Source organism: Lethenteron reissneri, chromosome 27 (genome assembly GCF_015708825.2).
Source record: "Lethenteron reissneri isolate LAM-NWPU_2019-01 chromosome 27, ASM1570882v1, whole genome shotgun sequence".
In the NCBI taxonomy this organism is placed as follows: Eukaryota; Metazoa; Chordata; class Hyperoartia; order Petromyzontiformes; family Petromyzontidae; genus Lethenteron; species Lethenteron reissneri.
The window spans coordinates 4,884,176-4,907,273 of NC_083805.1; positions in this window are offsets into that span (position 1 = coordinate 4,884,176).

Here is a 23,098-nt window from a genome sequence, read left to right on the forward strand (position 1 = left end):
TGGCTAGCCTTTGGCAGGGGCAACCGCCGTCCAATGAAACTGCAGCCCTTGGCGAAGGCGTCGCTAGCCGTTGCCAGGTCCAATGAAAGCGGCGAAGGCGTCGCTGGCCGTTGCCAGGGGCAACCGGCGTCCAATGAAAGTGCGTATGGTCCGAAATCCACACACACACACAGACAGACAGACATGAACGATTTTATATATATAGATTCCACACCGGCCAGAAATCTTGGAAGAAGTCGGAGTACACACACACTTTGCCCCACCATAGGCGAGCTGTCCATCGACTGACTGTGGATTTTTAGAGGTGGTGCGGATCAGGCGGGAGGTGGGGGCGGTTTGTGGAAGTGAAGACATTTTGCCCATTGTGTCAGCTTGCAGATCGAATTGAATCGGCCACCCTCTGGAATGCAAATCCGGTGTGATAACCACTCGCCATTGCACCATGGGCAGCTACCCCGGTTCTCACATCTCAGCCCTCATTAATCTGCTGTTGGGCCATGCATCATGCATGCCACGGCTTATCGTGGAGTTGGACGCGTTCCCTTCCTTCACTTGCCGCTGCATTATTATTCTTGACCATTTGCCATCATCGCTGCGAGCAAGTTGTCCTGCCCAAGCACATTTACGCTTAAAAAAGAAAACACACACACACACTTAACTATTTGAATGCACGTTTCTCCAACCCATGTGGTTATCGCTGTCTCTCAATGTAACGCAAAGAATGCAACTCTCCGTGAGATGGTCTCATTTTTAAATCCTTTATATTAAGTTCACTTGCTTGCTTGCTTGCGCGCTTACAACCGTGCAAATCTTTCGGTCGGTTTTTAACCCACTTCCCGTGATCCAATCGAGCTGACATTTTGCACACAGACTCATTGTGCGTGACAATTTATTTTCGTGAAAAAATTTCCATAACTTTACACTTTTTAGGAATTTTTTTTTATATTTAATTACCAATTGCTTAATGGTGGCAGGCAATCATCTGACCCATAGGTGGCAGCCATCTCAAGTCAGAGGACGAGAGGACTCTAGCAGCCACGTATACAAAAGGATTTATAGTGAAAAACTTTGTTTTTACGGGTTCATTTTTTAACCCACTTCCCGTGATCCAATCGAGCTGACATTTCGCACGCAGACTCGTTGTGCGTGACAATTTCTTTTCGTGAAAAAAATTTCCCAAAATTGTACACTTTTTAGGATTTTTTTTTTATATTTAATTACCAATTGCTTAATGGTGGCAGGCAATCATCTGACCCATAGGTGGCAGCCATCTCGAGCCAGAGGACGAGAGGACTCTAGCCGCCACGCATATAAAGGATTTATAGTGAAAAACTTTGTTTTTACGGGTTAATTTTTTACCATCTATTGTTTCTTGATTATCATTTCTTGAGTCGTCTTATTTATGGAGGGCAGCTTTTTCTGTCAGCCAAAATTAAACAACATTAGCATGTCGTGATTCACGATTGATATGTGGGTCAAATCGTATAAGTCATGAAACCCTCTTTCAACCGACAGCCAATTAATGAAGTTGTAAAGTGAACAAATGCGCAAACTTATTTCCAGTTATAGATTGGCACGTTTGTTCACGATCTGATCTAAAAATAAAGTACAAATCGTAATATTGGTCGTGAAATCTTACGTGTTAAAACTACCGCATCATGTTCGTGTCATCTATATGAGCTGCACACGATTGGTCCCGTATGCCTGGACAAAACTCCATCGCATTGAAACTTGGTTTGCACTTCGTTTGGCTAAATTCCAGCCCTGAGATAAACAAAAAATACCGCATGGCAGAATGTGTGGGAAAGTGCGGTCCCCCCACTGTGTAAAATAAAAAAATATACCAACATGATGGAATAATTTGCGAGAAGTGTCACGCGAAATCTCTTCTGCAGCCACTGTCTGGGCGGGGGACACACCGATGCATTGCGTTCTGAGATTTACAAACGGATTCTTCACCTCATGATATAATGCTGATAGCACAACTGGATAACAATGGGGGGGGGGGGGGGGTAAGACAAAAACAATGAACTCTTTCCCACGCACAATTAGATTCATGTCAGCATTAGCGTAAGCAATGGCGGAGCCAGGATTTTCAGTTAGGGGGGGCAACCCCTCCAGCAATGAAAAATGATAGAGGAGTTGTTAGTAAGTAAGGAGTTGTTAGTAAGTAAGGAGTTGCTAGTAAGTAAGGACTTGTCCCTCGCGTTTTATACGACGCGTGTGCGGCGATGGCGTAGCCATCGATCGAGGGTTGAATTCGAACCGCGTCGTGTGATCGGCATCGCGCTCGCTGAAGGCGTTGATGCCTTCAGGGAAGTCGTGGACTGTGTATACGCAACTGCGCACAATTCTGAGTCACTTATAACTGCTTTGCCGTTACTTATTGCCAATTATGGGCTCAGACTATTGTCCTATCATCTCATAGAATCCCTGGCACGTAATAATATGCTACACAGTGGCAGTGGGGGTCGCAAAATGCCGATTTATTACTAATAAACCCCAATGATCCGATCTAAATGAGGGATTTTGATCGGTCCATTGGGCGGGGGGGGCGGGCACGTGCCACTCCACCCCCCCACTGGCTCTGCCAGTGAGCGTAAGTAATCGTTTTAATACTGTGTAATAATTTAAAATGCATTATGTATTACACGCCCTCAAGATGCATTGCTTTGCTGCGTTAAACGACCATCTTTGCCTTCTGAAAACTAAAATCACACTGAAGCAACTTACCAGCAACCCGGGGCATTCTGCTGAAGCTTGCAGTAACCCTTAGCTCTGCGGGGAGGTCGTTATTTTCCCACAATTCAAATCGTCTGCACACATCACGATTTTCAGTGTCCCAGACTCGCTCAAGTTTAATTCAACCGATGCTTTTTGTTCATTTATTTGCCATACGGAGAGTCCCGGTTAGCCAGTTACCCAGTTAGTTTGCAAGAGCTATCGGCGCTGCACATCAGCGCAGAACAACAACGACGACAACAACAATAACAACAACGACGACAACAACGACGACAACAACAACAACAATGACGTCAGAGTGGTCCGTGCGGAGGGACAGGCAACATGGGAGCAGGAAAAACGAGTGCTTAAAGAACAAACGTTAACAATGTTAACCCAAATAAACAACAGGCATATCGCACCAAAAAAAACCACACGGACAAGGTAGTTAAATTTCGATTTAAAGTTTTCGTGACTGCAGGGATTCATCTTCTAAACCCCCCGCCCACCTCCTACGCATTTCACAAGTAGTACTAATCCCATATCTGTATTTCTCATAAATATGCTAAATTCCTCTTGATATTAAAATTATTTTGTCAAGGCGCTCTTCCCCCTCCAACCCAGCTTAAATAGACGCTCCAAGCCTGGGGTGTTTCATTCAGACTCTATCTTCTCGACAGACCTGTTCTCCACCTGAGGACGGCTGCTTGCGTTGTGGCCGAAACTTCGTGAGAATTATTTTATTATGTTTTATTTTTATTATTTTATTATTTCCATTCTACGTGACTTTACCGAAAGAACCAAGAAGAAGAAAAAAAAGACAAGGTACTGAAATGGCAGGAAAGATGAGCGCGGAGGCGAAGTGATCACGTTCACGAAAAATGGAACAACACAATTATCACGGGAATGCGAAAGCTAACAGCGAACGGGTTTGATATTAGTTTGCTCCCTTGGAGAACATTGACTTAATGATAATTTTTCAGGCATCGATCAGGAAACGTGGAAGAAATTGCCAAAGAAAATGGGAAAAAATAATCAGAAAATTACACAAATACAGAGGTCCGTGCTTTGGAAATACGCTGAGAGATAGGACGAAGAGCACGTGCATTAGAGAATGCATTGCAATTCAAAGATATCACGTTATTTAGAAATGTAAGCGGGTTTGGGCAGAGCATAATTGCCAGGAGGGACGATGCCCAGTGATCAAGACTAACAATAAAGTGGCATCCACATTAGGGGGGAAAAAATACACACGAAAGGATCACCAACGTGGAGATGGAGCGATCGAATCACCTCGTGCGGAGAAGCCTAAAGGATGATAATTGTTTTTTTACCCTTCTATCTGGCAACAAAACTGACACCTTTTTACAAGGAGTCATGTTTGCATAGACCACAATACCTGCAGTCATAATGCAAACAAAACACATAACTCTGATAATGTGCACTGTCCTTCAAGTTGATTGGTCCACACCCGAGACAGCTTTCCTTAGAGCCTAGTCTCACATGGGTTGGACCAGATGACGCCAAAAGGCTCGGCTCTAAGGAAAGCTATCTCGGGTGTGGACCAATCAACTTCAAGGACAGTGCACATTATCAGAGTTATGTTTTTTGTTTGCATTATGACTGCAGGTATTGTGGTCTATGCAAACATGACTCCTTGTAAAAAGGTGTCAGTTTTGTTGCCAGATAGAAGGGTAAAAAAACAATTCTCATATTTTTACTGGCAAATGAGGTTCCAAAGCCTAAAGGACTTTTTGCATCGCGAAACCACGTGAGACATGGCATCTGCTTCGGGGAGGCCTTGATCCAGCAGTGGAGAGATCGCGTCTGATGACAATGCCGATACTTTTTTCTCAGGATTCGGGGTGAAAGAGTTAATGGCTCTCAGTGGTGGCGTTTGGTGGGGGGGGGGGGGGAGGCTGTCAGACTCACACCCGACATAGGAGAGGTCAGCTGCAGAGACGGCCAAGCAGCGTGTGAGGGCCTTCCTGTCAGCGCGGATAAAATATGACCCTCCACTGCATCCCTATCGCTACGGGAAGCCCCAATTATATTCACACCGCCTGCTGTTTCATTGCTTGTTTGTTTTATTTTAATTTGTAGGTCATTAGTCAATTTTCATGACTAATTTAACCGATGCATACATTTATTGAAGATGATGTGGTGGATGTTTTTTTCCCCCTCCCCCCTCTCGAACTCCGCACGAAAATGAGACCAATACCAGCAGGTGTAAATGGGTGGAATGATCCGTAGTTGACTGAACTGTACACACAAACAGTCCACAGCTCTCTCCGTTGCGTCGTCGGGATCATACCGCACTAGATTTGAAGCTTTCGTGATTGCAATGATTCATACTCTTAGTTTTTTCGATAAAGTCACGTAGGTAAAAAATGAAATTAAAATTAATAAAAATAAAATAATAAAAATCACGACGTTTCGGAGGCAACACAAGTCTCCGTCATCAGGTGGGACCGTCACAGCCAGATTTGCTGTAATCAGAAACGTCGTCATTTTTATTATTTTATTTTTATTCATTTTAATTTCATTTTTTACCTACGTGACTTTACCGAAAAAACTAAAAGTATCATACCGCACGTTATTTAGCGGTGCGACGTTTCGCTCCACGTGCCGCACCAGAAAGAAGGGCTCCGTGCCGCCAGGCGCGCGGCGCGAACCTCGCCGGGGCTGTGAAAATCATTCCGGTCGCAGCGGCAACATTTTATTTATCGTTCACCGTCGGAGATTGAAAACGAGCTCGCAATATCACACACTCTCACCGTTTCCAATAAGAAGCCGGAGAAATAACTCAACTTAATGAAATAACAAAAAAAATGCACTGTTATTATTATTCATGTAGAGTGAGAAACTTGCCTGTTTTCCTTACGAGGGTATTGTTTATCTTTCCCAGCCTGCTCGTGTCAGTCTATTGTGATGTATACATTGTGTCACAGCGTGATTGGACGACATACATCGCATGTCGCTCATTTATCCCTCTTTGTAATTACGTCTCAAATAGGTTTACTGCGTAACATATTTCAAGCGAACGGACTATGTATATATTTTATTCTGGTTGTTAGTATAAAGCATTTTTCGGAAGCACAGTGTGTATACACGGGAGAGAGCGGTGGTGCAGTGGTTAGCACACTGCGATGTGAACCCAGCGACCGATTTCCAGCCAAGACGAGCAGCAGTGGAACGTGATGACATCTGAACCCAACCCACACTGACTAGCAAGGTAAACATCCCTCACAGCGGACATAGTTTGGGAAGGCTTTCATCCATCAGTGAATTGGCAAAGGACTGTCAATAAAATAATACAAATTTTTAAATAAATAAATAAGTAGCGCATGGAAAGATGTGGATTGCAAACCCGGTAAATATCCCCCCCATGCAATATGAGATGCAAATAAATGATACCATGGTACAGCAATGCGAATGAATTGTCTTCACGCTAATTTAGTGCCTAGCCCATGCGTACTTTCGCACAAAAGGGCATATGGCAGTTCCACAAATTAGGCAACCACATTCGTCAACATTTATCGCCAATTAATTACGTGGGCTGGGACAGATTAACACGGGGGGATTTCGGGGCCATATAGCTAGAGGGCTTCATATTTTGTAATGTTTTGATTTAAAGCTTTCGTGACTGCAGGAATTCATATTCTTTGGGCCTTTCGGTAAAGTCACGTAGATAGAAAATTAATACAATTATAATAAAATCACGACGTCTCCATCGCAACACAAGCAATCGTCCTCAGGTGTTGCGATCGAAAGGTCGAGATTTTTAAAAATAATTTATTATTTTTCTATCGACGTGACTTTACCGAATGACCCAAATAATATGATGACATGAGTTTGTGACTTTCTCCCTTAACGTTTACAATCGTTGTCACCCTTCTCATGTAAATGTTGTTTTAAAATATATATAAGTAACAGTACTTGTGAAAGGTGACACTTTTGTCTGCCACTACATTGCAATACATTATCATAAATAATGATACTAATGTACAGTCTCTTTCAATCCACTGCTGGATACGGACCTCCTCCCCCACTCATGGGGGTTGACCACACTTCACCTTTCTAGCCAGCGCTGGTCAGAGGAGACGTGCAACATAGACGCGGGAGCACAGTAGAAGTACTGTACAACAATTGTGCTGCACTGCCCCGTGCCGTCCACATTGCTCGCACCTACGATGATTCGTGCGGTTTGGCCACGTACAAAGCAGTTCAACAACACACGTACAAACAAACACTGCTCCGCCACAGCCGATGACACCTATCCAGGCTCTAATCTGCCTGTCTTCCATAATCTGCTCAGATCGGATGCTTTCCAGGCGATTTGGTCATCGGTGGGTCGTTAAATTCCGGAAGTGAAAAGGTGCACATTTTTTACAGGTGTGCATTCATATGACAAGGGCACCGAGATTTTCAATTACCTATAATGACCGCTATTGTTTCGGAGCCTTTTGTGCATGCTCAGCAATTTCCTCCCGCCAACACAAGGGGAGCCATCTGGCATTGCCAGATAATAATTATATAACGCATTCATTTCTGCTGCAATGATTTCTATGATTGAAAAAAACCGTTCATCTTTTAGATTTTGGTGTTCAACAAAACCATAGCACTTTGACGATGGTCTACTCTCAGCAACATTTAAATATCATTATCATCATCAGCCACTGTTTATCCATTGCTAGATACAGCTCTTCCCCAGCTGTCATTATCCCACACAGTCTGCGATTCCACAGTCCGCGTCACTTGTGCACACAAACAGACCCCCATCGCTCCGTCTCTGCAATAATTCGACTGTATTGTCTGGGACATTACCATTTGGTTTCTCAATTCTATCAGCAGTCTCATCCATTGGTCATCATTCCTACTCACGATTTATCCCGCCCAAGCCACATCACTTTTATCTTAACAGTCAGTAGAATAACACGGAGGCTTTCGCGACCAATACTATCCATAATAGAGGTTTTTAGGTTAGCGACATATTTGTAATTACGCGATCCAACCCAACTCCCTCTGTTGTGGAGTCAGAAAATAAGTGACTTGCTGGGGCATTAGTCTGCGAGGAGGATCGGCGACGATTGCTGCTGGCCATGAAACCCAAGCGAGCCATTTGCGGTGAGCATTTTCGAATTTTTGCAAATGCGCCTCCCCTGACACTGGCACGCAATGGCCTACACTTGCGAACGACGGCCAGGGGATCTTTTAAGGCCCACTGTGAATCAGGACGGCGTATAGTAAGTTCGTGGTAGTATTCAGTGCCGGATTAAACTAGTGCGGGGCCTGGAGCATATGTTATAAAGGGGCCCTTAATATAAAAAAAATTAAAACACGAATTTTTTACTTGCATAGTAAATTAATTGTATTTTTTCATTTGCTATACAGCCATATAATACCACAAATCGCTAACTTTGAACACCCAGTCGTTCATAAAAGTTGAAGGCGTTATAGTACTATAGTAATAGAGCAAGTGCAGAATGACTGAACCGGAATTGATAGCTTTAAAGCATTTAGCGCGGAGCCCTTGAAAGTGCGGGGCCCGTAGCTACATATGTAGCTACTTTTGCTACTCGGAGAATCGGACACTGGGAGAATTCGTGTGGTTATTTGCACCCTCGGTAATAACCCGCAGACATCTGCCACAAGCAAAGCTACCCGCGTGCGTCACAAAGGTGGATTCGCTATCTCACGTGGGCCTCTGGCAAGCATCCATGCATCCCCATCCTCTGCGTCTCCCGCACGTGGCTTGTGCCACTTACATTTCGACTCGTTGCAAGACAAGACACGTGCCACGTGACACGGCTTGCTGTGACCGACTGCCCCCTGCTGGTTGAAATCGTGTAATGTACGATTCCAACATTTTGGTTTGGTATTTGAGAAGGCACGCCACGGTGCTGACACTAGAGCAATGCAGAAAACACCATGGTAATGCAATATATTTCAAGGAGTGTACTTTGCAGTTGGCAACTGGCAAAGGACAAAATTTTTTCTGGAGTGGAGAGCGGCAGAAAGCGAGACGAAATCATAGACTTCGGAGGTCACGACTCTACAGGAGCAACCAAGGAACGGAAAAAAAATGAGAGAGGCCTTAGCCCGGCAATGGGAAGTTACTAGCTGAGAACAACAACAATTTTGCAATAAAATAATATCAAGGTGCTTTTAGTGGGTCGCCCTCTGCCATTATTTCCCTCAAAATATTATTCATTTTGAGGGCATGGAAGAACGATTGCCAAGACCGCCTGAATAGAATTGAAATAATCAATTAATGTGTATCCTGTAATTCTTGCTTCGATTAATTTAATGATCAAATGGAAACTCCCATGCAATCCATTAACGCCACGACCCTCACTCATTGTCACCGCAATGCACTTAGGAGTGGACTGCTGTTTGCAGTATTTTGGAGGCCGGATAACTGCCATCTGCCATTTTAAAATGGCCGCCGATCAGCTATATATTTTTGTTGTAAAAAATATTAATAGTTAATATATGTCATCAATTAATAATTCCAGCACTACACATGACTAAACGGTTCATCTTCTTGGTTCTTTCGGTAAAGTCACGTAGAAGGGAAATAATAAAATAATAAAACTAAAACATAATAAAATAATTCTCATGACGTTTTGGCCACAACGCAAGCAGCCGTCCTCAGGTGAAGACCAGGTCTGTCGGGGAGACAGTGTTCACTTGAATAGCACGTTTGCTTTCTGGAACCAATATGATTCATAATGGCTTTCTTTGGGTTAGGCCACAATGATCTACATATTGTGTACACTTTGCTGTTCATAAACACTGACAACACGTGTTTTTGTGCATGGTCATATCCCATCCGAGCATTATCCAGGCTCAACCCTCATCAGCTTTCGAAGGTGATTTGGTCATGGGCTTTAGTTTTCTGCCGCACACCTCCGATAAGCACGGTTGGCCACGCATGGTGCAAAAGAAGTTTAACATATACACATATATGCCTGTACACAAAATAAATGCAAACACATAAAATAAATAAGACAAAAATGCAATTATATTCGTAATAATACGTGATCTATCAAGACTACTTAGGTACGCACTCAAAAGTGCTGTACATCACAGGATAGTAAAAACACGATGTGTGAACACGTGTTAAGCGAGGACTTAACGTTAATCACTTGAAGGACAGTATCCACTTGTGAGCAATAACTCCCGAATTAAAAAATTAGATCCAATCTAGGAGTTCCCTTCCTCATCACAGTGAGTGTTTCAAGTTAAGTGGGACCACGAAAGGAGTGCTTTCAATAAGATCCATGCTTCATTGACCTCAGGAGGACATTTGGCACACTCTGCCCTTGAACAATGCTTGACTGCCATCTCCTATTGCTCAAAAATAATAACGTACCAAAATCATGAGGGAGAAGACACTTCAAATGTAAGTAACCACCCTTCACGGCTCCGCTATTAATCGTCCTTTTGACACAATTGATTCTGTCCATTTAATACAGTCACGGAGTTAAACATTTCTTTCAATATTTCAATAAAATTGTGCATAAACCCCTGGGTGTTTTGGAAAAAATACCCCCAAAAACCTTGGGGTCATGGGAGTAATCTTTGGTGGTTCATATTTAAAGTAAATGTGTATATACTTTTTGGTATGCAGGACACAACTATTTATCTCGCATTGCTTACAAACACTAGGATTATAACAATAATAGTGTCAGTGTATGAAGTTCTCTTTATACCGTGTACGGCATGTTTTTTTAACCATACTTCACCACGCTGGTCAGTGCAGATTGGTGACAGTAGCGGCCCAGGGTCGGTTTAGATATCAACCATCACCGATGCTACCTGTGGCCAAGAATTGAACTCAGGATGCCAGATTCATAGCAGATGCGCTAACCACTGTGCCACTCCCTGAACATTATTGTATTATTACCTGGGCTTAGCGATTTGGTAAAGTGTGCAAGAACGAGCGGGGAAGAGTTTATGGATGCAAGCTCCCGTATACTGACAATGTGGCCATCAGCACTCATCTGCTTTACATATCAATTCAAAGGGGCATTTGAAACACCTCAATGTTGGCTTCTTGAGATTTTAATACCACATTTAAGTTCAAAATAATCAAGGAAGCCAAAAAAAACGGCTCAACATATGGTAAAGCTATAGAACACATTCCTGCGGAGGGAGCTGGTAGGAACGTTGGGTCGCTCGGCAATGGCCAGGGTCAACGGCGGCGTGGTGTATTCCGCAAATATGGCCGACTGTGAGGGCGGGCACAAGCCGGCGTGAGTAGGTTAAACGTTGAGTTTTACAAGGGCACCACGGGGTGACCAGCTCCTCCCCACCCAGCCCCACCCCTCCCACCCCCCACCCAGCCCCTCCCTCCCCACCCAGCCCCTCCCCACCCTCCCTTCCCCACCCAGCCCCTCCCCGGTGTGCTTAACAATTACACCACGGCAACATTAGACTGCACATTTTCTCGTGATGTACGCCTCGCAGGAATGGGGTTACCGCTAATGAGAACGTGGGCAGAATTTCATATAAACGCCGTGAAACGCGATGTGGTGGTGTCGCGTTTAAATGACATTTTAATTATGCAGCTGACATCATAACTTGGTTCATCACATTTTTGTTTACGGTGCCTTAAAAATCTTGAGCCACACAGTAAATTGAACACTGCTGCTGCGGGACATTTTCTGAATGTCGCTGTCCTGTTTTGAAATAAATGAGCGTTGATGTTTTCTCTGCAAGGGGAAACATCTTCTTAATGAAGCTACAAATCGAGTTATATTTGCGTGATTCATCTACAGTGTGTCTGCACACAGGTCATATATTACAAAAAATTTTTTACAGTTACTGGGCACGGGTTCAACGGCCCAACAATCAGCATGATCAAAGTTGTACGTACATATGTATGCTGAACTTCTTTTGCACCGTACATAACCAACCATGCTAATTTGAGATGGGGAAAAGTAGCCAACCGCGCGAATCAGAGTTACAATATCGCATCACGGGTGCAGAGATGTTAACTTCCTCGCCTGGTATACCCGAGGTCGTGGGTTCGATCCCGAACCCGACGCCTGTTGTATATTTGGAGTTTGCGTGTCTCTCTCGCCGCGGTCACGTGAATTTTTCTCCGGGTGCTCCGGTTTTTTCCCCTCCAGTTTTAGAAACGTGGGTTTAGAGTATTTCGTCGCTGTACATTTCCACACGATAAGCCACTTTGTTGAGCTATCATTTGTGGCCAGGTCGCTTCCGAAAAAAGAGGTTTATAGCTCAGTGGGCCCGACCTGGTAAAATATATTTTTAATTTTTTTTATTTTCAGATTCATAGATACGAGTTGTAACACATTTCTGGCATTGTAGCAAAGGTTATGAGAGGTTAGGAAAAGAGATGATGGTAGGGAAGTCCAAAGTGGAGAAATGTGAGCGAAGCAGCAGAGCGAGAAATGTCGTGCACATGCAGTGTGGATGAGATGAAACAGCCGCAAGTCTGCTCAGCCCCGTCACCATGGTGGCAGTAGCAATAGAAGAGTGATACGGAGGCGACTGGCCGCTGTTGAGCGAATGACTGACGCGAATTGGTGGGTGCCGGAGTATCAATCAGTTATCTTCATCTTCTTGGTTCTTTCGGTAAAGTCACGTAGTACGTGACTTTACCGAAAGAACCAAGAAGATGAATCCCTGCAGTCACGAACGCTTTAAATCGAAAGTTATCTTCTTTTAAAAGGCCAGAGACCTCGGCTTAAATGAGTGGGGACGTGGTAAGAGGTCGGGCAGTGGCTCGTGACAGGGAGCGATGAGGATAATTTAGAGATGAGCTGACTACCAGCATGGCTCCACAATGACTTAGGGACCAACCTGCATCAGTGTTGTGACATGACAGAGTATGGCATCGAAGCACTAATTTTTGTATTTGTCTGCTTTTGAGCATCAATCCTGACAATGGTTACAGCATCGAATAAGAATCCTAATGGGAATTGTTGTTTGAAAGAAAACAACAAAACAATTTTACATCGTACATCTTGTTTAATCTAAAAGTGTGTTTTAGATGATTTTGTTTTGTTTATTTCCGTAAAAATGCATGCGTACATACATGCACACCGGCAAGTTATGTGTTCGTATATAGCTGTCAACAAGGGCAATGCACTCCACGGGAAATCCAATTGATTTCACTTAATTGCATTCCTCATTTGTGATCTCAGTCTGAAATTAATTTACTCGTCTTATTCCCAGCGTTGTTCTAATCGCGCTACCGGCATCTTGTCGCAGTATGAAAGATCCGTTCGTATGTCTCGCAGAGCTGCGCGCACCTCCGTATACCACGCAATGTCACGTGGAAACAGATCTCACAGAAGCGCTTCTGAGATGCCTAATAAATCATTATTTTGATCCGCACATCAAGGGCAAAAAAGCTTTCTCACATGCCACAACTATAGCGATGCTCGTCACACGGCGGTCAAACCTAAATATAATAGATGGAATTTGGTCAAATTAGACGCAGTCATTGGCGACTGAGCTGAGGCCATGAACTCAACTGTACCTGGCGATCTGGATTTAATAATTGGTGGCTGAAACACAGATTACGATTCAAACTTAAGGATCTCGGCGGCGCCAACTCCCCCCCCCCCCCCCCCCCCCAGGGCTCTTATCCCCAAGCAACCCGGTCACCTCCAGGCTGCGAGCTTGAACCTAAAACCAATTAAGCATACGACACGGCCGCCTGATTTATGAACCATTAATTTGATGCCGAGCGTGGCCACAAGGAGATGCTGTAGCCACTTGAAATCGGGCCTCTGGAAGCGGTTCGACAGAATTTGTGTTCCTGTTGGTAAGGGTCGCATGTAAAATGTAACACTCGTAAAAAAAAAATACGTGGTACATATATTATATTTCACATCTATTTATCGCTAAGCCGTGTATTAGATATTCCTTCCGTAACTAACATAGCTGCATTCGATTTAAAACACATTGCTCCGTGAGCCAATATGTTGCGCGGCTCCATTTTGCCACAGGGCTACTTGACAGATTAAAAATCCGCATGCGGTAGGCCGAGAGGAAAGGGAAGCAAAAACATTCGCAGATGTGACGCTGCAAAACATTACGCATCGAAAAGCTCAAAACAATTAGTCTCGGAGCGAGCCAGTATGCTGCCTGTTGACACCGATTGTTGCTGTGCCACATTTAATTGTCTCATTGTCACCTAAAATCACGACGGCTAGAACGCAACCCATCCTGGCGGAAGACTCACACCGGACACTCACCAGTCACCAGACTCACCGCTCACCACACTCACCGCTCACCCGTGACGAGACATTTGCACTCTCCAGAAACTCAGCCGAGCCTCACCTGATACCCACCACTCAGCGGACTCTCAACCAGAAGGTGAAAATCAACACTCGCTCGATACTTGCGCTCACCACACACTGGCCGCTTTACCTGACCCTCACAGGGTGCAAATGTTGCGAGGACGAGCCGAGCAAATTTCCGTGAAGGCTTTCGATCGCCCATTTCCCTCACACCGTGTGTTGTCTCTGAATCACCGCGTGGCATTGAAGTGCCATTTAACCGGACGATTTCGAAGAATTTCCACTCGGTATCCTCAATGCATTCGAATGAGAGGGCAGTAAGTACGAGAGTAATGACTACGCTGACTCTCAATACAAATCCGCAGCACTGCTGCCAGGCCCTCGCACTAGCCGCGGGACAGAATGTGGAGGCTCACCCCTCTCAGGCTCCCTATTCAGTTCCTGGCGGAGGCTGGGGCTTGTGACAATGGTCATCATTAGAAGTCCCCCACGCCATACCACAGCGGTGGCGCGAGGCGTAAGCAAACCAAGGAAAAACGTCTTGGTTCTTTCGGTAAAGGCACGTAGAAGGGAGATAATAAATTAATAAAAATAAAACATAATAAAATAATTCGATTCTCACAACGTTTCGGCCACAATGCAAGCAGCCGTCCTCAGGTGAAGACGCTGTCTTTCCGACAGACCTGTTCTTCACCTGAGGACGGCTGCTTGCGTTGTGGCCGAAACGTCGTGAGAATCGTATTATTTTATTATGTTTTATTATTTTATTATCTCCCTTCTACGTGACTTTACCGAAAGAACCAAGAAGATGAATCCCTGCAGTCACGAAAGCTTTAAATCGAAATTCAAGGAAAAAAGCTTTCGGCCTCGATCAGGCGAAGGGGCCTCAGATAAATAAAAACAAAATCATCCCGAAATAACTGCTCAAAAACTCTGACCTTACTTCTGCATCCATAAAATAGCCAATTCACGTCTCTCACGTCACTCTGGTCTGCATCTCTCTTTCACCCTACCGCATCTTTCGTCGTCTACGCTACATCTGTCGCATCTGTATCTCCTCTCCATCATCATCATCATCTCACTCGATAACGTCGTTATCTCTTGTCCACATCTCTTCCGTCGTCTCACAGTCAGTTGATGCGCTTCCTACTCGGGGCCCTCAATGCACCACCACTGCCCCCCAGGTCCTGCTGGTGGGTACACGAAGGGAGACTCACTATGAGACCTCCTTTACCAGTGGCAAAATATAGTGATAGGTTTTTACCCTTTCAACTGGTACAAAAACTGACACCTATATACAAGGCATCATGTTTGCAATAACCACAACACAAGCAGTCAAAATGCAAACAAATAGAAAAAAAAATCATCATCAGAGTTGTTTCTTTTTGTTTGCATTTTGACTGCTTGTGTTGTGGTTATTGCAAACATGATGCCTTGCATAAAGGTGTCAGTTTTTGTACCAGTTGAAAGGGTAAAAACCTATCACGAAGGGAGACTCGTTCCTACGACACATTAAATCCGTGTTCATTTGCCCCCAAAAACGAGCGCTCCGTTGCGATTTACCACGTCAAACAAGCTGCCTGCTGTAAATACCACTGTGAAATCTCCCCCCCCCCCCCGTAGCTGATACCCCCTTTGCTGGCCTGGTCTCCTGAAGGGGCAATGACATCAGCAGATGGTTTGAGAGAGTCTCCTGCAGGCAACCGCAGGACATCCCATCGTTCATCACCGTGGGACAATCCGTGGCTCCCTCCCCAACTTCCTGTGCCCTCTGACCCCCAGACAATCCATCATAGTAGTTTCAGGGGGTTTCTTGTTGAAAGAAAATAAGGAAGTGTTTATTTTCTTTTCATTCTCGTAACACTTTGTTGCAATACTCGAGTTCGGAATTGATCGGGCAATAACAACACTTTCTAATTCCGTTTTTGTTCATGGTATTGCTGTGTCTTGAGTTATTGTAATGTTGTACAGTATTCGTGGTTTTCATTGAATAAATGTTTTTTTTGCAACACTTTTTAAAATTAAAATTTATTACGCATAGCATGCCAATCAAAGAACAAAACTTGGATATTAGGAACTTTTGTGTCGTAAAAATGAAATGTTATATACGGGGATTTTTTGAATGTTTTTTTCTTCAAATGAGCATTTGCCAATCGTCTGACAATGATCCACAATTCCACATTTACTCGGTTGAAGCCCCAAGATAGCACGCTTTTCATGAAAAAAACACGCGTTCTCTGGATATTAAAAAAAAACCCTCACTTTATTTGTATTTGTATTATTTTATTGTTATTCTTGTTTCTATCTACGTGACTTTACCGAAAGAACCATGAATATGAAAAACCCACACTTGTTTACACTTTGTTTCAATCACCCACGAGAAAGCGAATAAAGCAAAAAATATATTTTGCTTTACAAACTTTTCAAGGAAGAGTCTGCCAGTGCACAACACCACAATAAATATATAGCCATCGGTCCAATGGGCTTGCACAGTTCAAGTTTTGAAATACAAATCTTTGCAAGCGCCGCCTTCTAGTCTCATAAAACCACCACAACTCTTTACTTTATAGTTCTATGAAATGAGAGTAAAGCAGTGGATGTCGAGGAGGCACGATTGGGTCTAAATTGCGTTGTGAATAATTTAATGACAGATTTGTATTGTTTTACAGCCGTTTTCAATGGCAGCAGTTCGTTTAATATGGCAAGAGAAATGGGCCAAGGCAGTAAAAACCCCACTTGGGCTCACAGCGGGCAGCCGGCTTGCGAGTGCGTCTCAGCGCTTGTGCCAAACGAGGAGCGGTGGCGCAGCGGTCAGCGCGACGCATTGCGCAAAGAACCCGGCGACCCGAGTTCGATTCCCGCTCACGGCCAACACCAGTTCACGGTTATTTGAACAGATCCTGGGCATTCTCTAGATCGACTCAGCCTCAAAACGAGTACCTCGTGCGGCGTGTAAACATCGCCACTGGGGGAGACAAAGGCAACCGGGTGGTGAGGTGTTGGCCACCAATCCCACCTTGTGCGCCTTGCCACCCTTCATAGGTGCTACTCTTGCGAACAGCACTTGCCCCAACAGGTCAGGTGAAGGTTACAGCGAGGGAGCTTTGCCATTGCTTTTTCTGCCAGTGCTGCTCCCAGCCGAGGGGTACGAACTACAACTGCCTCTCCAGAATTTTTTTGTTGTTTAATTCTTCTGGGATACAACTCCTCCCCCTCTGGGGATTTACAGGGCAATGTTTGTCATGAGAGAGCGGGAGGAGGGAGCAAGGGTGACCTTGTGCCACCCCTGAAATTAGTCTTGCACTCGTGGCTATCCAACACCCGCACTGGACCTCGTTGGACAAAACAAAGCTGTGTGGAGGCCGTTACATTATATTAGTATCGTATTAAAGGGCATGCGGTGGCAGGGAGGGGAGGGAAACGGTGGCGCAGTGGTTAGGAGAGGAGGGGGGAGCGGTGGCGCAGTGGTTAGGAGAGAGAGGGGGGGGGCACAGTGGTTAGCGCGTTTTTTTCTGAACCAGGCGACCTAAGACTTAGGCTCCTGGCAATGAGATAAACCTAAGAGGCGTGTGATATCTGAAACTGTCCTGGTCCCCTCACTGAATACATTCATAAACAGAACACAATTTGGCTCTTTGGGACATTTGTGTCATGAAGGAAAACCCACCCTGACCAGTGCGGTGAAGTATGGTCAAACAACCCCCCACGTCTGACACGGTCTCTTGAGTCAGTGGGGCGCCAAAGTGGCTGGGAGATGTTAACTACCTCGCCTGGTACACAGGAGGTCGTGGGTTCCATCCGGTACCCTGACGCCTGCTGTACATCTGGAGTTTGCGGGTGTCTCTCTCCCCGTGGTGGTGTGAATTTTTCTCCGGGTCCTCCGGTTTTTCCCTCCACATTTACAATCAACATCACGCGTATTTGGCCTCTATACAATTCCACACGATGAGCCATTTCGTTGAGCTATCATTTGTGGGCAGGTCGCTTCTGGTGAAGAGAAATATGTAGCTCAATGGGCCTTACCAGGTAAAATAAAAGGAGTTTAGTTTCATAACCTTCATCCAGAATTAGGTCGACTCAGGGCAACAAATAGTATTATACATTTCATTATTTTTCAACAACAAGGCCCCGCTACACCAGCTATTGCTGCAGGTAATGGCTCGTTTTTTTCTTTCTTGCCCCAACTTAAAATGCAAGCAGCCACTGCACGCAATACATCAGCGGTGCGTACCGCGTCTTGAACTCCGTTCGCACCGTACGTAGCCAACCGCGCTAATCGGAGGTCCCCCCGGGGTTAAGGACAAACAAGCAAAACGCCAAAAAAAAAAAGGCCAGCTCTCAAGAAGCGAGTCGTTCAATGGAGACGCTTTAAAAGCCCCCAGTGTTCGTCCCTGATATCGGAAGGAAGAGCGTCGCCAGGGGCGGCAGCAGATTGCGCGTCTGGGAGCGGTTCGGGTGGAGGACGCTTTAGAGGCGGGCACAGCACTTTAAACACGCCGGTCTATTGGGACGCTGAAGGGCGGGTTTATTAAAAAACCGCCTCGTCAGTTTCCCGGTGACTTGACCTCCGCGAGGAATCCCTCGCAAGGAGATTACATTTCGTCAGCTGTCCTTGCCGACATCATTGTGCTGTCACAACAGTTGTTGCTACACCCGTGCCCACTGGGGGTGTTTAACGATGCCTCGATCGGTGGCGTGGTGAGCACATCGTCAGCTCAGGAGGTGCGGGCAAACGGACGATATTGTGATTTGTCTCGCACGGGTCGCACCTAGCCGATTATCTATCGCGGCTCCCCTTGCCTGATCACATCATCGTTGCGCTCGCGTTATCGACGGTACCGATAGTTTCACAACAAAGCAATTCCTCACACGTGGGCCACTGGCTTCCGACTTGACTCCGGGGGTCCACTCATTTGGAGCGCTCGAACAGCGAACGTGAATTATTCGTGAATTATTCGATTCATCGAACATCACTGTCGTGGCTTTCGGTGAACGAGTGCGCATCTTGAACGATGTGGGCCGCCTTATAACCCCCCCCCACCCCCTCTATTTCATCGAACTTCGGTGTCGTGGTTCGCAGCAACGTATTTCAGACAAGTATTGTACTCGTATTCTTTGTGAAGTATGGGAATTGACGGCAGGAACTTCTTGACGGGAACACACTTTTATTAAATCTTTACGTATCAAAATACAACGTGTAGTCTCCTTTCTTCCGACTTCACACTCCACTACTCTCGTGTAAACTCTAGGCCTCTGGCTACACACGATACCCTTCACTCGTGTAGACCCTACGCCTCTGGCTACACAATACACTCGACTCGTGTAGACCCTATGTCCCTGGCTACACAATACACTCGACTCGTGTAGACCCTATGTCCCTGGCTACACAATACACTCGACTCGTGTAGACCCTATGTCCCTGGCTACACAATACACTGCATTCGGCTCGTGTAGACCTTACGCCTCTGGCTACACACACTACACTCGCCTCTGGGTTACACAGAGTCCCGGTCCCGTTAGGACAGTGGGACTAGGTACCGCAGGGCCCTAGGTCTTCATCCCCGTCTTCATTCTTCGCTGGTTACACACTGCCCTCACGCCTGTGTGCATCCCCTTTTATAGCCCCTGCTCACGAGAGGCGGAGCTGATGCGTACTTCAACGTGAGCATCGCTCCTTAATGAACCAATCACGACGCACTCTCTCTACGATCCGTTTTCCCCAGCGCGTGTTAACACTCCTCCACCAATCACACCGCGCTGCCACCCGATCACTCCCTCTCAGCACGTCACCCGTCCACAGCCAATCAGTACCCCGTAACCCACGACCCCGCGCTGACCCCTGATCCTCCACCGTCAGCGCACGTCACCACCTACACAGCCAATCATTACGCGCTGGCATACGATCTCTAATCCCAGCGCGTATCACCTCTACATCACCCCCTCCCACATAGCTTGCAGCCGGCCCGGCTGTTAACCAACAACACAACCTAACGTCAATGCAGTAACAAAGAAACTCCACCTCTCAGTGTGCCCCGTAACGCAACAACAACAACACAACACAACACTTAAATATGAAGCAATATACAGCCCGACGAACAACACAATAAAAGCGAACACCGGAAAACGAACACACTAAAAGCGAACACCGGAAACCGAACGCGCCAAGTGTCTCTGTGACTAAACGCAGTGCCGAGGCGCTCCGGCTGCCTCGACTCCTCACGTGGCAGCTCACACAAAGTAGCGCGACCTAGCGCGAGTCCGTCTGGCCGGTCCGTCGTATGGGACGGGACGTTGGCGACCGTCCGGTGGCTCCGGCTGCTCAAGATCCGGCCGCCGGTGGTCGGCAGCTGTCAGTTCCGAGACACCTGGGAGCGGATCAGGCGGAGACATGTGAGGAGCAGGCAAAGACAATTCCCCCTCAGGGTCGCTGGTCACGTCACATGCTCGGCCCTCATGACACAAGGGGAGGCCATACGGAGGCGAGAACGGTTTCAGTCGGGAGGGGTGGACGTACCAACGGCGTTTTCCCCATTTTATCTGAACGCACTGGGGGCGTGCAACCCGCACGACCTCCACGGGTCCCCGCCACGGCTTCAACAATTTAGGCGACGTAGCCAAAGGTGCCTGCGGGCAATGCAGCCAGGCCCTGTCACCTGGTTCCCAATTGTGCACGGACACCTTCCGTGCCCGCAACCGCTCGTTTGCAATTTGGCGAGCCCGTGAATTAAGCCGTGCGGCCTCCCTTGCCTCTGTCAGCTTATGAATATTAAATTTAATATGCTCTGCCAATTTCGAATTTGCTCGTGGTGCGGACAGACCCAGCTGCGTTTCCATGGGCGGGTCGGCTTCCCGACCGTACATCAGATAAAATGGGGAAAATCCCGTAGCTGCATGGGGGGCCATTCTATACGCGGCGAGGACCCCAGGGACCTGCAGGTCCCAATCAACATGCGCCTCACACACCTGCTGGCACAACATAGAAGTCAATGTCCTGTTAAGCCTCTCCACCATCCCGTCCGTCTGCGGGTGGTACGGGGAGGTACGCACCTTCTTGGTACCCAACAGGTCGCACACCTCTTGCAGTAATTTACTCGAAAAATTCTTCCCTTGGTCAGTCAGCAAGCGTTCGGGAGCCCCCTTGTCCAGGACGTAGCCCTGGACAAAGGCGTCCGTCACAGCCGCCGCCGACTGGTTGGCGAGTGGCCACGCCATAGGCCACCGGGTAAAATATTCGACCCCCACCAACAGGTACTTATTACCCCTAGGCGTGACCGGAAAAGGCCCCAGAATGTCGAGTGCAACGAGCTCGTTAGTGCGCGAGACCTGGATGGATTGCAGCGGTGGATTAGCTGGCACAGGCGGTGGTTTCCGTCTGGCGCACTCAACACAACCCTTCAGAATGTTCACCACGTCACCCCCCATTCCCGGCCAATAATAGTCACGCTGAAGCAGGGCAGGCGTTTTGTTAACTCCCAAATGCAAGAGGCGTTCGTGTGCGGCCAAGACAACCTTCCCCCTCACAGCAGCAGGCACCACAATCGCATGCCGCCGGGACAAACTGTCCCATCTCATCAATAGGCCTTGCTTAAGCTCGTAGGAGCCAGTTCGGTCGTGGTTACCTTCGGAACCCCCCGTCTTGCGGCGCAATGCCAGCAGGGAGCTGTCCGCCATTTGGAGACGGCCCCACTCAATCAATGACATTGAGAGCAGCGAGTCCTGACCCCCAGGGGTAGCGGGACCATCCCCAATTGGTGTGCTCGCGGCCGCAACCAACGCCTCCCTACCTTCCGTAACCGGCGGTTTACAGCGCGCCGATCCCGATAAGCACGCACATTTGTGACAAGGCAACAACCGCGACAGGGCATCGGCATTTGTATGTCGCAAGCCTTTACGGTACGTAGTCGTGAACTGATAGTCCTGGAGGACTTCCAACCACCGCGACAATTGGCCCGAGGGCTGGGCGACCCGCAATGAATACTGGAGCGCCGCGTGGTCCGTCCGGACCGTGAAATGACGACCATAGAGATATGGCCTGAATTGTTGTACAAAAAAAACAATGGCAAGCAGTTCGCGACGGGTGACGCAGTAGCGCTGCTCTGCCGGCGACAACACCCTGCTACCATAGGCGACCACTCGGTCGACCCCTCCAACGACTTGGGACAGCACTCCCCCAATGCCCGTGTTGCTAGCGTCCGTGTCTAGCAAGAAGGGACTCGCGAAGTCCGGATAGCGCAAGGGTGGGGCCCTAACCAAGGCGTCCCGGAGGGAGCAGAATGCAGCCTCCTCCTCCGGTCCCCATCGGAACTTCACTCCTTTCGCCGTTAGAGCGTGCAAGGGTTTTGCAATGGTGGCAAAGTGCTCAACGAATCGGCGATAATATGAAGCAAAACCGATGAAACTGCGTACGTCTGACACTGACGTGGGCGTTGGCCACGAACTGACACAGTCCGTCTTCGCAGGATCGGTAGAAATCCCCGAAGAGTCGACAATGTGACCCAAGTACCTCACGGATTTACGAAAAAGGTGGCATTTGGCCGGTTTAAACTTTAATTTAGCCGATCGCATTCGCAAGAACACCCCCCTCAATCGCTGGAGGTGTTCTTCAAACGTTTTACCGAAAACAATGACATCGTCAAGGTAAATGAGGCACGTATCCCACTGCAAGCCCGACAAAACCAATTCCATAAGACGCTGAAACGTCGCCGGAGAGGAGTGAAGTCCCATGGGTAACCGGTTAAACTGAAACAGGCCCCCTGGAGTCCGAAATGCGGTCTTAGGCTTAGACTCTTCGTCGAGTGGCAACTGCCAGAATCCGGATAATAAATCAAGAGTCGAAAAGTATCGCGCACCAGACAATGCGTCGAGAGACTCGTCCATCCTGGGGAGCGGATACGCGTCGGCCACAGAGATCTTATTCAGGCGACGGAAATCGACGCAAAATCGCAGGGACCCGTCCTGCTTTTTAACGAGCACAATAGGCGCTCCCCAAGGACTGGAGGAAGGCGAAATAATGTCGGCTTCTAGCATATCGTTAACTGCCGACTGAACATGTTCCTTCTCAGCAGGACTCAGTCGGAAGGGATTTTGCCTGA